Source organism: Heloderma suspectum, chromosome 1 (genome assembly GCF_057233095.1).
Source record: "Heloderma suspectum isolate Gila_16-S chromosome 1, 16-S_ref, whole genome shotgun sequence".
NCBI lineage: Eukaryota > Metazoa > Chordata > Lepidosauria > Squamata > Helodermatidae > Heloderma > Heloderma suspectum.
Window position 1 is genome coordinate 412,357,451 of NC_139458.1, and position 13,613 is coordinate 412,371,063.

Genomic DNA, 13,613 nt, shown 5'->3' on the forward strand with positions numbered 1-13,613 from the left:
TCAAGTGACGTATACCCCTTAATACTCCATTGTGGTGTTACTTCACCTCCAGTATTCTATCTAGATAGAGACTTCTCTCTGTTCCCTTCATGGCAGATAGGAGGTTATCAGTCAACCAGGAGGTCCAGCCTTCTGAACAATGTACAGTTTCCCCAGTTTACCTGTTTATAGCAGCCTCCCCGAACCTGGTGCCCTCCAGAGGTTGTGAACCTCAATGCCCCATCAGCCCTAGCCTTAGGAATCCTGGGACTTCTAGTCTAAAACATCTGGAGGGCACTAGGTTGGGGAGGACTGGTTTACAGTGAGGAAAAGAGGGGAGGGGAGCAAGTGAGCCCGAGGGCCACTCTCAGAGCATTTCTACATGAAGCTTTTATTGCACGCTCGTGATTGGTCACTCACAGAAATTTGTGAGTCCTTTACATGATGTCATCAACCTCCAGGGCTTCTCCTGTGCTTTCTGATGTTTACTTGGTTTTTAAAAGACTGTGGATAATGTGATAATAAGTGTTATTCCTCTTTAATGGCTGTGGGAAATTACACACTTCTGCTATACCACAGCACCATTTAGTGGCTATATAATGAAACATGTAGAACATGCAGACAAAGGAAGTCCCAGAAAGAAAAGTTTGTGTAAGGAGCTGATCTTAATTTGTAAAGAATCCAGGAGCAGAAGTCCCGGTAAATTGTGGGATAAAAAGCCTGATGTGGAGAAGCCCTCAATCTCATCTTGGGGACAAAGGTACGTATATGCAAACCCACAATGAACTACTGTTGAGTAGGTGGTAGAGCACATGCCAAATCCAAGATTCAGTGGGTAGTACCTCCACTTAGATTGGATAATGGGAAAAAGTACTAGGAGAACATCATGCTCAGACCCTGGAGAACCACTGCCAGTCTTAGTAGACAATGCTGGATTAGGTGAACTGATAGATATATGTTCTTATGTAGCATGTCTATTTTAACAAGCGGGAGTGAGATAGTCCTTTTGTCAATGAAAACATGCAGATCCTCTTGCTGCAGCAGCCTTCTTCAACCTAGCACCATCCAGATGTGTTGAACTACAACCCCCATCAGCCCCAGCCATGCTGGCTGGGGATGATGGTAGTTGTAGTACAACACATCTGGATGGTGCCAGATTGAAGAAGGCTGTGATTCAGAAAGCAAAGTCCTTATGAACTTTTCCTGCTACCTCTGCTGAGCAGCATCAACTGAGTTTTAGTATTACTTACCACTAGAGAAAAAACATTCCAATGGAGACTTTTCTTTCTTCCTTTAAACCCCTCATGGGAGAGGGGTGTTGGAATATTTTTTGGCGGGGGGGGGGGAGGAACAGATGGTGTGAAGGGAAGGTTTAATCCTTTGCTCCTGGAGCATGCTGGTCCTGATCCGATTCAGGACTGCAAGCAGCTACACTGGAGTAAAGAAAAATATCAGGCTCAGCTACATCTGTGCAATTAGCAGAACTTGTAGCTTGGCTCTCAGATGGCTGCATTTGGCTGATAAGGCTCTCCTCTCCCCGTCCCTCCCTTCCCTCTCCTCTGGTGCAGCTGTGAGGAGGAGTTCAGAAACTTTTGCTTCTGTTTTTGATTAACGGCAGCTTGTCATTTCATCCAAACCTGACAAACTGTGGTTAACCTTAACTATGGTTTGTTTGAAGCAAGGCAATTTCAATCGAAAATGACTTTTTTCAACAAAGCATAGTTGAAATTAAAACATTTTAATCGAAAATGGAAGCAAAAGTTTCCCATCTCCTCCTCACAGTCATGCCGGAGGAGAGGGGAGATCGCACAAGCCCGAGTTTTGCTGTGGCTCATTCTCTTCATGATAAACTAGGGTTTATCGTGAAGTCTAAATGCAACTACTTTTGAGAGCTTTTGGGATAATTGAGTGTTCAGTTGTTTGCTTCTGTTTTTTTTCATAGCTTGTTGTGGTTTTATTGTCTATTGCTCAATGCTTTCTCTTTACTTGATTGGTTTATTATTGCTTGATCTTATTTTAGTTTCTTGCTTTATGTTGGTAGCCAGCTTGTGGACCCTTATAGGTGGAAAGTAGGGGTTGAAATTTTATTTATTCATGTATTTGCAAGATTGAAATTTTATTTATTCATGTATTTGCAAGATTTTTTATATGCTGGCTTTTGGCCCTTAAAAGAGCCCCCAATTTATTTATTTTTAACGACCACCAGACAGACACCTGTAGGGCACCAGGTTGGGGAACATGAGCTAAACATACCTCTAAACCTGACCATAATCCTTTCTGTTTAGCCATTCATAGTGGCTAAGTTTTATGGATATTGTCTGATTTTCCTATTCTTGGAAACGTGTCCACATGTTCCTCTGTCTTGGGAGGAGAGACAGCCACCACATTCTGAACTGTAGCAAATTTCAAAGGAGCCCCATGTAAGGATCAGTATGGATGGATATCAAACAAGCTCTTTTGCTCTGTTACTCAGCCTGAGCCCAATTTGGAATGGGGCTATGCTTTGAAGCTTACCTAACATCATGATTACGCCTTCCCTGGGTAACACCTGTTCTCGTAACAGCACAAAGCTGTTGTCTGTATTTAGGTACACAAGCTCCAAATCAGTCAGTGCTGTGTACAAAAAAGTAAAAGGCCATCCAATCCAAGAATCATGAGAATTTTGCATGAATGGATTCAATAGCGCTTCAACTGTAAGTGTTCTAGAATCTACGATTTGTGCACTTGGCATCTCAGCAAACATTTGCTGCCTGAGATAAAAGGAAGTCTGAAGGTCATATTTTTAAGAGGCTCTAAAGTAGTTTCCATAAACGTGATTTTGTCACAGTTAAGCAAGATGGCTTGCGTTTGATTTTGCTACTGATTAGGTTAGCCATACTTAATGGCAGCAATAAGTGGCACATGTTTACTGCACTTTTAATTTCAAATAACATGCTGCTTGTTCGTACTCTCATTTTGTATGGAAAATCACAGACTGATCCTTGAAATATCCCACCTCCGGATAACATTGTCAATAAATCTCCTAGCCATGTGTATTCACAATTAGATTACCCTCCATATAAACAAATCCTTGATGTTATCAATTGAATTAGCTTTTTCAGTATTTTGAAGTTCCTTGGAGATGCCTTGAAAATACCATGATTTTTGTTTATGCTGGATTTAAAAAAAAAAAGCAAAGCCATTGATATCAACTCAGAATGTAGCTTTCTTCACCTTTACAGGTACTTTCCACAGTCCTATTTATGGGCTATGTTTTCAGTCACTCACAGCTAATTTACATGCTTCTATTTGCACAACATTATCATTTTATCTCCACTTTTGCTGGCATGAAAGATGCCAAAATATAGTTGGTGGGCACAGTAGTCTCTGTACTGGAAAAAAAAAAAGCAATGAAAAACAGGGCATGGGTGGCCAAAAAAATGAAACAGTCTATTGTTCCCTGCCCCAAAAGAGGACTGAAAAACGAAAAGCAGAGCATAATAGCTATATCAGTGTATAACCTAAAGAGTGACTGATGTATTTTATATGTACAATCTGATTACTTACTGACAATGGCAGAATATTACAAAAGTCAGCCTGAGATCTAAAAATCTACTAAACACATTTAATATACACTAATTAAAAAACATGGTGTTGGGTAAAAAAATCAAGGTGCAAAGATCAGCATAGTGCCCAGGCATTATGAGTCTGTAGATATTAAGAAAGATATTATGGCACCATGGTTTCCATTTATTTCCTGTGTTGAAGCTCTTCAAACTTTTCATCAAATTCCAAGCAAGTACAGTTATCATTATTATTATTATTTACATTTTTATACCGTCCCATAGCCAAAGCTCTCTGGGCAGTTTACAAAGATTAAAAACATTAAAAATACAATACGCAAAATTTAAAAACATAAAAAGCATACAATAGATAGTAAGTTGTTGTTAAGTCGTTAAGTCGTGTCCAACCATAGCACGCCAGGCCTTCCTGTCCTCCGCTCTCGCCCGGAGTGTGCTCAAGTTCATATTCATTGCGCTGGTGATGCTATCCAGCCATCTCATCCTCTGCTGTCCCTTTCTCCTTTTGCTTTCAATCTTTCCCAGCATCAGGGTCTTTTCCAGTGACCTTTCTCTTCGCATTAGGTGGCCAAAATATTTGAGTTTCAGCTTCAGTGTCTGTCCTTCCAATGAGCACTATCTATCTAAACAAAATATATGCCTATATATTTTATTTTTTAAAAGTTGCCTGTATTTTTTTCTGACATACACACAAAATAACACATTCACACACACTCCTTTTATATTCTGTATAAATTGTATTTTTACTCTTTCATTATGTACTGAGCTCCTACAGCCTTTTACTGTAGATGTTCCATAAGCATATCGGTGATAGACTGAGAATTATAATTAATTAATTCTTTTATTTCTTTAGCAATCTTGATTTATTGTTCTATATCTTCTTTTTGTTGCCTTTATTTTGTTAACTTTATTTGAAAATAAAATTTTGTGATAAAAAAATAAGTCTGTAGATTAAGCATGATATCTTTATACACTCCTCAAAATCCTAATGGCAGGTTGGTCCATTGGCTGGTTTGGAGATTCTTATAGGACTTCCATTAAAAGGGAAATACAGCTGTCCACAATCTGTTTGTAGCAATACTAGAACCCTGCCAGTTAGTAAAAGACTGTAGTAGAAGACCTTTCCTGCTGTTCAACTATGGCCTTTTCTCCCTGTTCATATGTTTTCTAATGCTGTTTTTATTTAGATTATGACTTTATGATGCAAGTATTGTGATTTCAAGTAGTTTTAACATCTAAGGTTTTAATTGAGGCATTTTTTAATTGTGGTATTGGGCACATTTTATTTATTGTTGTGCTTTTGGGTTGGCTGCTGGGCTGGATGCTTTTAAATAGAAAACTATTCAAAGAACTTCAATGGCTGCCAGTTTGGCTTGGGTCCTAGAAACCTAAAGCAAGGGTGGGGAAGCTGGGCCCCCTGAGAAGTTGTTGACCTCCCATCATCCCTGACTATTGGCGATGCTGGCAGGGGCTAATGGAAATTGGAGTCCAATACTGTTTGGCGGGCCATAGGTTCCCTTCCACTGACCTAAAGGACCGCCTCTCTCCAAAGCGATCCTTCTGGATGTTAAGATCATGTGCTGTTGCTGTTCTTCCCATCCCCTCTGGCGCTGGAGGTGAGGTGGATGGTAGGCAGGGACCAGGGATTTTAGATCTCAGTTTGGCCTTTTAATTAATGTTCTTGCAAAGGGCTGGATGTGCCTGATCTCATCTGATCTTGGAAACTAAGCAGGGTCAGCTCTGGTTAGTACTTGGAAGGGAGACTGCCTGGGAATCAGGCTTCCTGTATTGAACAGGGGGTTGAACTCGATGGTCTTGTAGGCCCCTTCCCACCCTATGATTCTGTGCTTAACTTCTTACTAATATTTTTTTGGTAAAACTGCTCTGGGATCTTTTTTTTAACCTGAAGGGTGCTATATCAATTCCCTAAATAAGCAGATAAAATAAAATGGCTAAAGAGTAAAATTATGAGATTACAAATATTCTTACTCTGAAGTGTTTACCCTCTAAGGAAGAAAGCCTACATCAGTCTTGATCTACAAATCATGATGTTTGGGGAAGGAAAAAGCATCCTTGTTCTGTCTTATTCTTTTTGGTTCATGGCAGCTCTGATGTGTGACTGAAATCTGCATGTGCTCACTTCAGTGGTATGGGTTGCCATTTATGAACATCAGAGGTGGGCAACTTCTGCGGTTCGGGGGGCCGCATTGCTCTTCCCCCAGAAACCTGCAGGGACTGCACTCCTTCCCAGTCACTAAAGGAAATGGCCATTGACACCGGAATCACAGCAGTTTTGCTAGGAAACAAGGTGCGCAAGGAGTGCTTGCCTTGTTTTCCAGCAGAATTGCACTCCTGACAGCCCATCAAACAGTTGTTTGGCAGGCTATTGGGAGCCCAGTTTTGCTGGGAAACAAGGCACACAATTTCTGCATATCTTGTTTCCCAGCAGAATCACTAAGATTCTGCATTGGCAGAGGCTGGGGGGAGGTCACACAAATGGCCGTGGCAGGTGGTATGCAATCCATGGGCTGTGTGTGGCCCATCTCTGGTGTATGTCATGGGTCTGCCCCCCAACAGTGAAATAAATGGGAAGGTTTGTTCACAAAGGTGCTCGTGTATACATCGGAACACCTTGTTTTGTAACAAATCTGAGCTTCTTGTTGTTTGACTCCATGCTTTCAATCTGTGCTAATTTTGCCATCCAATTTTCTACCTTATTCTTGTCATCTGTGTTGGTTAGGAAGCATTTTTTAAAATAAATAGGATACTGGAATTCTAGGGATGTCAGAGAATTCCGCACTAATTTTAAATGGGATTGAATTCTGACAAGTCCAGTCCGTGGAATCCTCCTCAGAACGGAGCAGCCTGGTTGACTCGGACCGGAGCTCACACGGACCCTTTTTTTTTGGTCTGCTGAACGGCGGATTTTACGAAAATAATTACGAAAAGAAATCCATAAATTGGAAATGGAGGAAGAAGAACGCAGCTTTACCCTTTTTGCGAGGCATTTTCCCTGTGACCCAAGGCTTTCTTTCGCTGGGGCCGAGTCTTGAACTCCACGGAAATCCTCCATCTTTTCTGTTTATTGTCTGTGGAAGTGAGGTCCGGTCCGGTGAGGTGAGGAACAGGACAGGACAGGTCTGGCGAGGTGAGGTGAGGTCAGGACAGGTCTGGTGAGGTCAGGTGACCGGAAGTTACGTGGGGAATCCCCGTGAAGGGCTTTACCCTTTTAACGAAAATAAATAGGTATTTTCCCTATGACCCAAGGCTTATGGAGACCGATGGCGGGTGCACAAAAAGGATTTTTGGGCGGTACTTATGGAATTATTTATGTAAGTTCGGGGAGCAGGGGGAAAATGGGGGAATTCGGGGCATGTGAATGGTGGAATGGGGCGGCCCTCAGCTCTGTGGAATCCTCGCGGAGTAGAAGCGTGCTGCACGGATTCCGGGGGAGAGGAATGGATCGTGTGTCCCCCCCCCGCAGATTCCCCACTGGAACGGATGATGGGGAATCTGTACATCCCTATGGAATTCACAGTATTCTAACACAAGCTGGTTGAATGCACTCAGGTGTCATGAGCTGCGTGTAGCTTATCTCCTACCACTGCAATTAGGGTTTTATAGCCCTCTAAGTTAGGGATGTACGAAACACTTACCTGGTTTTGTCCAGGGACATCCGCGGTGGGGGGGAGGCACTCCATCCCTCCCCCCGAAATCCTCGGCGAGGGGGGGAGGTGATCCGTTCCTCCCCACTGGAATCCTGCCCGGCCGGCTCCGCTCTGTGGCCAGGCTGCGGAGCCACCGGCCAGGCCAACCCGCAGCGGGGCCTCCAGCCGCTGCCGGGCTGGTGCGGATGCAAATGGTGTCCTGAGTAGGGGACACCATTTACGTCCCTATGGTAGCCCGTGATAGGCTACGTAAATATTTACGTAGCCTATCACGGGCTACCATAGGGACGCAAATGGTGTCCCCTACTCAGGATGCCATTTGCGTCTGCACCAGCCCGGCAGCAGCCGGAGCCACCGCTGCAGCCACAGCCGCAGCCAGGTAGGCTCTGTTTCATGGGGCTTTCACAGGGTGGTGGGGCGGGTTGCTCCGTTCCACCACGGATTCCAGGGGGCTGAATTCACTGGAATTCGGCCCCCCTGGGATCCGTGGTGGAATTCTCTAACATCCCTATTCTAAGTAGACTTATAGAATTATAAACTTGGGAGGCCAAAAAGACCTATCATCTAGTCCAATCTCCTTTGCTGTTTTGAAATACACCTAGTGCTCAATATAGATCACACTATGCGAGAGGCTGTGAGCAGGAAAGTACCGGATATACCATGCTTACATCCAGCATTGCTCAATCTGTGTGACTTAGCTTCTCTCCAGTAGAGTTGCTTTGTCATACACCCAGCTGCAGCCATCCCATGGCACAGGTGTGTGCCGATCATTTCTCTGGCAATAATAATAATAATAATAATAATAATAATTTCAATACTGCCCAATGGCCGAAGCCCTCTGGGCAGTTCACAACAATCACAAGATAAATATAACATAAAAATTTAAATGTATAAAATTTAAAAACCAATTAAAACAGCTAAAAACAATTTCAGTGAAATACTAGACCTGTTCTGACAGCTGGCATAAATGCCCCATCATATGCCATTAAATGCCTGGGAGTAGGTTTTGTATTTGGTGGGCAGATGTAATAAATTTATTTATTTATTTATTTATTTCATTTATTACATTTCTATACTACACAATAAGCAACGCTCTCTGAGCAGTTTGCAGAGATTAAAAGCCTTAAAAATACAATATTGTACATAATATAAAAAACCATTTACATACAAACATATAAACAGACAACACACACACAGATACATATAAACTATTTTAATAATCCGCGATAAGAAATCCTAGGACCTGGTTAAAAACCTTATGCTGCCAAATGCCTGACAGTAGAGGAAAGTCTTAACATGGTCCTGAAAAGGTGACAATGCTGGCACCAGGCGGGCCTCACTGGGGAGATGGTTCCAGTAACTGAGGTGCCACCACTGAGAAGGCACTCTCCTTTGTTGCCACCTTCCCAGCCTTCCTCGGAGGATGGCCTCAAATGATGAGTGCGGTATATGGGTATGTTCATGCTGGGAGAGGCACTCTGTCAGGTATTGTGGTCCCAAGCTGTGTAAGGCTTTATAGGTCAAAGCCAGCACCTTGAATTGGACTCAGAAATATACAGGCAGCCAGTGCAAATGGACCAGAATCAGTGTTATATATTTGGACCTTCTGGTCCTCATTATCAGTTTGGCCACTGCTTTTTGCACAACCTGAACAGTCTTCAACAGCAGCCTCACATAGTGTGCATTGCAGTAATCTAACTTGGTGGTTAGCAGAGCATAGACTACTAAAACAAGGCTATCCCTGTCCAGATAAGAGCATAGCTGGGCCATCATCCAAAGTTGGTAGAAGGCACTCCGTGCCACTGAGGCCATTTGAGCCTCAAGTGACAAAGATAGCTCCAGGAGAACCCCCAAGTTATGGACCTGCTCCTTCAGGGGGGAAATAATCCCATCCAGAACAAGTTGAGCACCCTCCATCCAGTCAAAAAACCTACCCATTAACAGGATCTCAGTCTTGTCTGGATTGAGTTTCAGTTTATTAGCTCTCATCCATTGTTGCAACCAGGCACTGATCTAGCACATCCACAGCCTCAGCTGAAGAAGATGAAAAAGAGAAATAGAGTTGCGTGTCATTAGCATACTGATGACACTCCAAGACTCCAGATGACCCCACTCAGTGGTTTCATGTAGATGTTAAATAGCATGGGGGACAAAATTGACCCCTGTGAAACTTCATACTGGAGGGAATCCACAGAGCTCGGTAATATCCACCAAGCACCACCTTCTGGAGCAGACTATCCAAGTAGGAGCGAAACCACTGTAATGCAGTACATCCCAGGCTCAGCTGGCTGTTCCCTCCCTGCTGGTACTTTCATGTAAAAAAACTTTTATTGACTTATCATGAACAATACAATAGCGGTATCAGCATCAAACATAATAAAGTTCAACCATACAAACAAAAATGTGTCTCCCCCATTTGTCTTTGTTTCATGCTAATTAAGACAGTGCGTCCAGCTTATTCCTTACTAGCCTTTGTCTTCCACTATTTTACTAATGCCTCATTTTCTAAGATACTGTACAGAATCCCATCCTACCAGATACCCCATCTCCACCTTTGCTCAATTCTGATTACTTATGAGGTCTATCATTTTTACGTTTGCTTTTACACCCACTGGCTATTAAAAAATAACAACAACCCTTAATGGAGCAATGGGCATTTTGGGAAAGAAAATTCACAACTTGTTCATAAATGGTCTGGAATTAGGAGTAAGGACTGAAGTGGTCATGTTTGCTGATAACACCAAATTATTTAGGGTGGTTAAAACAAAAAGGGATTGTGAGGAGCTCCAAAAGGGTCTCTCGGAACTGGGAGAACGGGCATCAGAATGATAAATGTGGTTCAGTGTGAGCAAGTGTAAAGTGATGCATGTTGGGGCAAAATATCCCAACTTCATTTATAAGCTGATGAGATCTGAGGCAGGAGTGAATGACCAAGAAAGAGATCTTGTGGTTGTGGTGGACAGCTCAATGAAAACGTTGACCCAGTGTGCAGCCACTTTAAAAAAAAGAAAAAGAAAAAAAAGGCAAATTCCATTTTAGGCATAATTAGGAAAGGAACTGAAAATAAAGCTCCCAAAATCGTACTGCTCTTATGCAAGCCTATGGTGTGGCTGAACTCTGAATACTGTGCAGATTTCTGGTCATCACACCTAAAAAAGGATATTGTAGAGTTGGAAGAAGTGCAGAAAAGGGCAACTAAAATGATCAAGGGGCTGGAGCAACCCCCTACAAGGAAAGGGTACAACATCTGGGGCAGTTTATCTTAGAAAAGAGGCAAGTAAGGGGAGACATGATAGAGGTGTACAAAACCTTGCATGGTGTAACAAAAGTGGATAGGGAGACATTATTCTCCCTTTCTCATAATACTAGAACCTCAGGGTTATCCCATGAAGCTGATTGGTGGGAGATTCAGGACAGATGAAAGGAAGTATTTCTTCACACCGTGCATAGTTAAACTATGGAATTCACTTCCACAAGGTGTAGTGATGGCTACCAATTTGGATGGCTTTAAAAGGGGATTGGACAAATTCATGGAGGAGAAGGCTATTGATTGCCACTAGTCCTGATAGTTATATGCTACTTCCAGTATCAGAGGCAGTATGCCTACATACACCACTTACTCAGAATCATGGCCGGGAGGGTACTGTTGCACTCATGTCCTTCCTGTGGACAGCTGGTTGGCTACTGTGTGAACAGAATGCTGGACTAGATGGACTCTTTGTCTAATCCAGCATGGCGCTTCTTACATTCTGGTATTATGTTCTAAAGTTCTGAGTAAAGAGATACTGAGACATGTTTTTGTTCCATAGTTGTTTAAGCAACGCACTCTGTTGGAATCCAGACCATCAGATATCTCGGCAGAACTTGCGTTTTCAGTGACCTTCATGTTTTAGTAAAAGCTGAAGTTTACAAGAGAGATTGCAGGAAGAAAAAGTCTGAAGAGATTCTGTTAGGAACCCCCCATAATAAATGGCTTTAGCTTGGCTTCTATTATGTGCTTCTGTTGCTGTTGGATTTTTGTTGATGCTGCTTGTTGGTTTAATTGGTTTAATTGGTTTTATATTGTTTTTAGTTTTACTCTGAAAGCTAGTTGTCCCGGAGGTCCCATTTTGGGGTCAGAAGGTTGGGTTATAATTTTCTTTTTGGACCAAAAAAAATATCAAGAAGCACTTAAAGAAGAGGTGCCTCAAGGTCTATTAACAAACCATAACTAAAATGCATATTAAAGAACTGATCAATTTTTAAGATAAACAAGTTATATTAGATACCCTCCCTTGTAAAGGAGTTCCATAGCCTGTGTGCAGCTGCTGGGAAGGCCATCTCCCAGTTTCTCGCCAAATGCACATGGAATCTTCACAAGACAGAAGGCACATGTCTGTGTGTGAGTGGGGCTGTGCGAACCAGCCCAGCTCCCGACATCTATTCATACACTGCAAATGACTGGTGGGATGGAGGGACCCTTCGCACGTACACCTGTACATGTGAAGGCCTCCATGCAATCTGGAACCTTGCACGATCAGGGTTCTAGGTAGCATGGAGGCCTTCTCACATATAATCGTACATGTGAAGGCTTCCTTGCTATAGATGTTTGCACTGAATGGCCACCAGGGGGCAGTGTCAGTTGGAGTGAGTGATATTGGGGGTGGGGCTAGTTGTGGCACCCCACTCACACGTTGATAGAACATGTGAGTGGTCTGCCTGAGTAGCCTATAGAGAAGGGCCTCTCTGGAAGATCCCAACAGCTGGACACGTTCATGTGGGAGAAGGCAGTCCTTCAAGTAACATGGTCCCAAGCCTTTTGTATATGTTAAGAAATGAGTAATTAGATCCATCTTTTGGTATAATCTAGGATTCCTTCCATCTACATTGTTAGCTTCCTCCAGGGCTTTTTTTTGCATTAGATTATGTCCCCCACATGTGATAAAGAAATCACCTTGATGACTTAGATGTTTCCAGCAGTGTGAACTATACAGCCTATTAATTAAGCTTATCATTTCAGCACATGTCACCTTTTTAAAGGAATAAAATCTGGTAGGCTGCTGGTGGAAACAGAATGGTTGTGGACTAGATTGTCCTTGATGACTATTGTGGAAGCAGTTTGTTCATTTATATTTATAAGGCTTTAGCCGGGTTTCTTTTAGTAAGACTACAACAAACCCCTACCCCCAGACTTGTACATTAATTTGAATAGCTTTTGGCCTTGCAAATAAATTCTCAAATGTTTCTAGGTCATACTTTTTTTTCTTAAGCCTTCTGCCTGTCCATCCATACCTTGTTAATCATTTGTGGAACGTAGACGTCTGAAAGGGGATGGGGGAGAAAGAAGCTGGCCAGGTGACTACTGGAGAGAAGGTCTCCTGAGTGGTGGCAGCCAAACTGTGGAACTCTCTTACCAGGCATGTTTGCCAGGTGCCTTCCTTGTTAACTTTTTGGCACCAGGCAAAGTTGGTGCTGTTCTCACGTGTCTTTCATGGCTTTTAATGGAGACTTGGCCAGTCCTTTTATCCGCTGATTTGATTTGTAATTATCTGCCCTTTTGGTCTCCCGCTCCCCCGCTGCTTTTCTCACAGTTTTATTATTGAATGGTGTTATCGGGGTTGTTTTTTTTAACAGTTTATATATTATTATATTTTAATTTATTTTATTGCAGGCTATGTTCAAGCTTTTGTTTCTGAAAGTGGGTTGGAAATACCTCAAACAGCTCTCATCCATTTAGAAAAACCGCTGCATAAGCAACTCTTACTTACCCAGGTGAATAGACAAAAGGGTGCTTTCATGCCAGAATGTTGTTTTGCTCTCTATGTGCATGTATTTTTTATTAGCAAAATTGTTAGCACTATCTTTCTCAGTGTGGCAGCATTAATAAGTTCCAATGAACATTTCAGTATTTAAATTGTCATGTTGCTACACCTCTTATGTTTTGTTTTTCGTAGCTCTCAAAAGAGTTGGCAAGACACTCTTCTTTTTTGTTACTAATAAATTCGAATGTTTGAATTAAAACTATTCTTTCTATTGTTGTTTCTCAGAGTTGCCCTGAACTGTTGCATAATGGTGAGCATTAAGTGTGCTAGAAATAAGTCACAATGGCAGAGTCAAAATCACTCTTTGTATGGGCATGTATTGACTTCAAAGGCAGGGCTGGGGAACCCTGGGGAATAAGCAGTGGGGGTGGGGAAATGTCAGGAAATTTTATATTGGTGTCTTGGAGAAACTCCTCTTCCATTTACTTTTCTTTTGTTTGTTACTCACATAGAGACTCTTTGCGCAGCTTTCGCCAAATGACCAAAACGGAAGCACAAAACCCTGCTGTGCTGAGGTTGTCAGGGCTGGTTTCAAGAGTAGGCGTGGTCAGGCCACTGCCAAGGGCCCACAGAAGGGGCCCCCTGAAAAGAGCCTCCTGGAGTTG

General features: G+C 42.5%; 1 protein-coding gene across 4 annotated transcripts in view; it reads left to right on the top strand.

Annotated features, from left to right (window-relative positions):
• The window catches only part of EPAS1 (endothelial PAS domain protein 1), a 202,220-nt gene that overhangs the window by 12,360 nt on the left and 176,247 nt on the right, over window positions 1-13,613 (top strand). For 2 of the 4 annotated variants that reach the window (XM_084828985.1, XM_084828989.1), the window contains exon 2: window positions 12,858-12,958. The exons of the other annotated variants lie outside the window; for them this stretch is intronic. The gene's annotated coding sequence lies outside the window, so the exon portion shown is untranslated. The remainder of the gene's footprint in view (window positions 1-12,857; window positions 12,959-13,613) is intronic. 4 annotated transcript variants of the gene reach the window in all.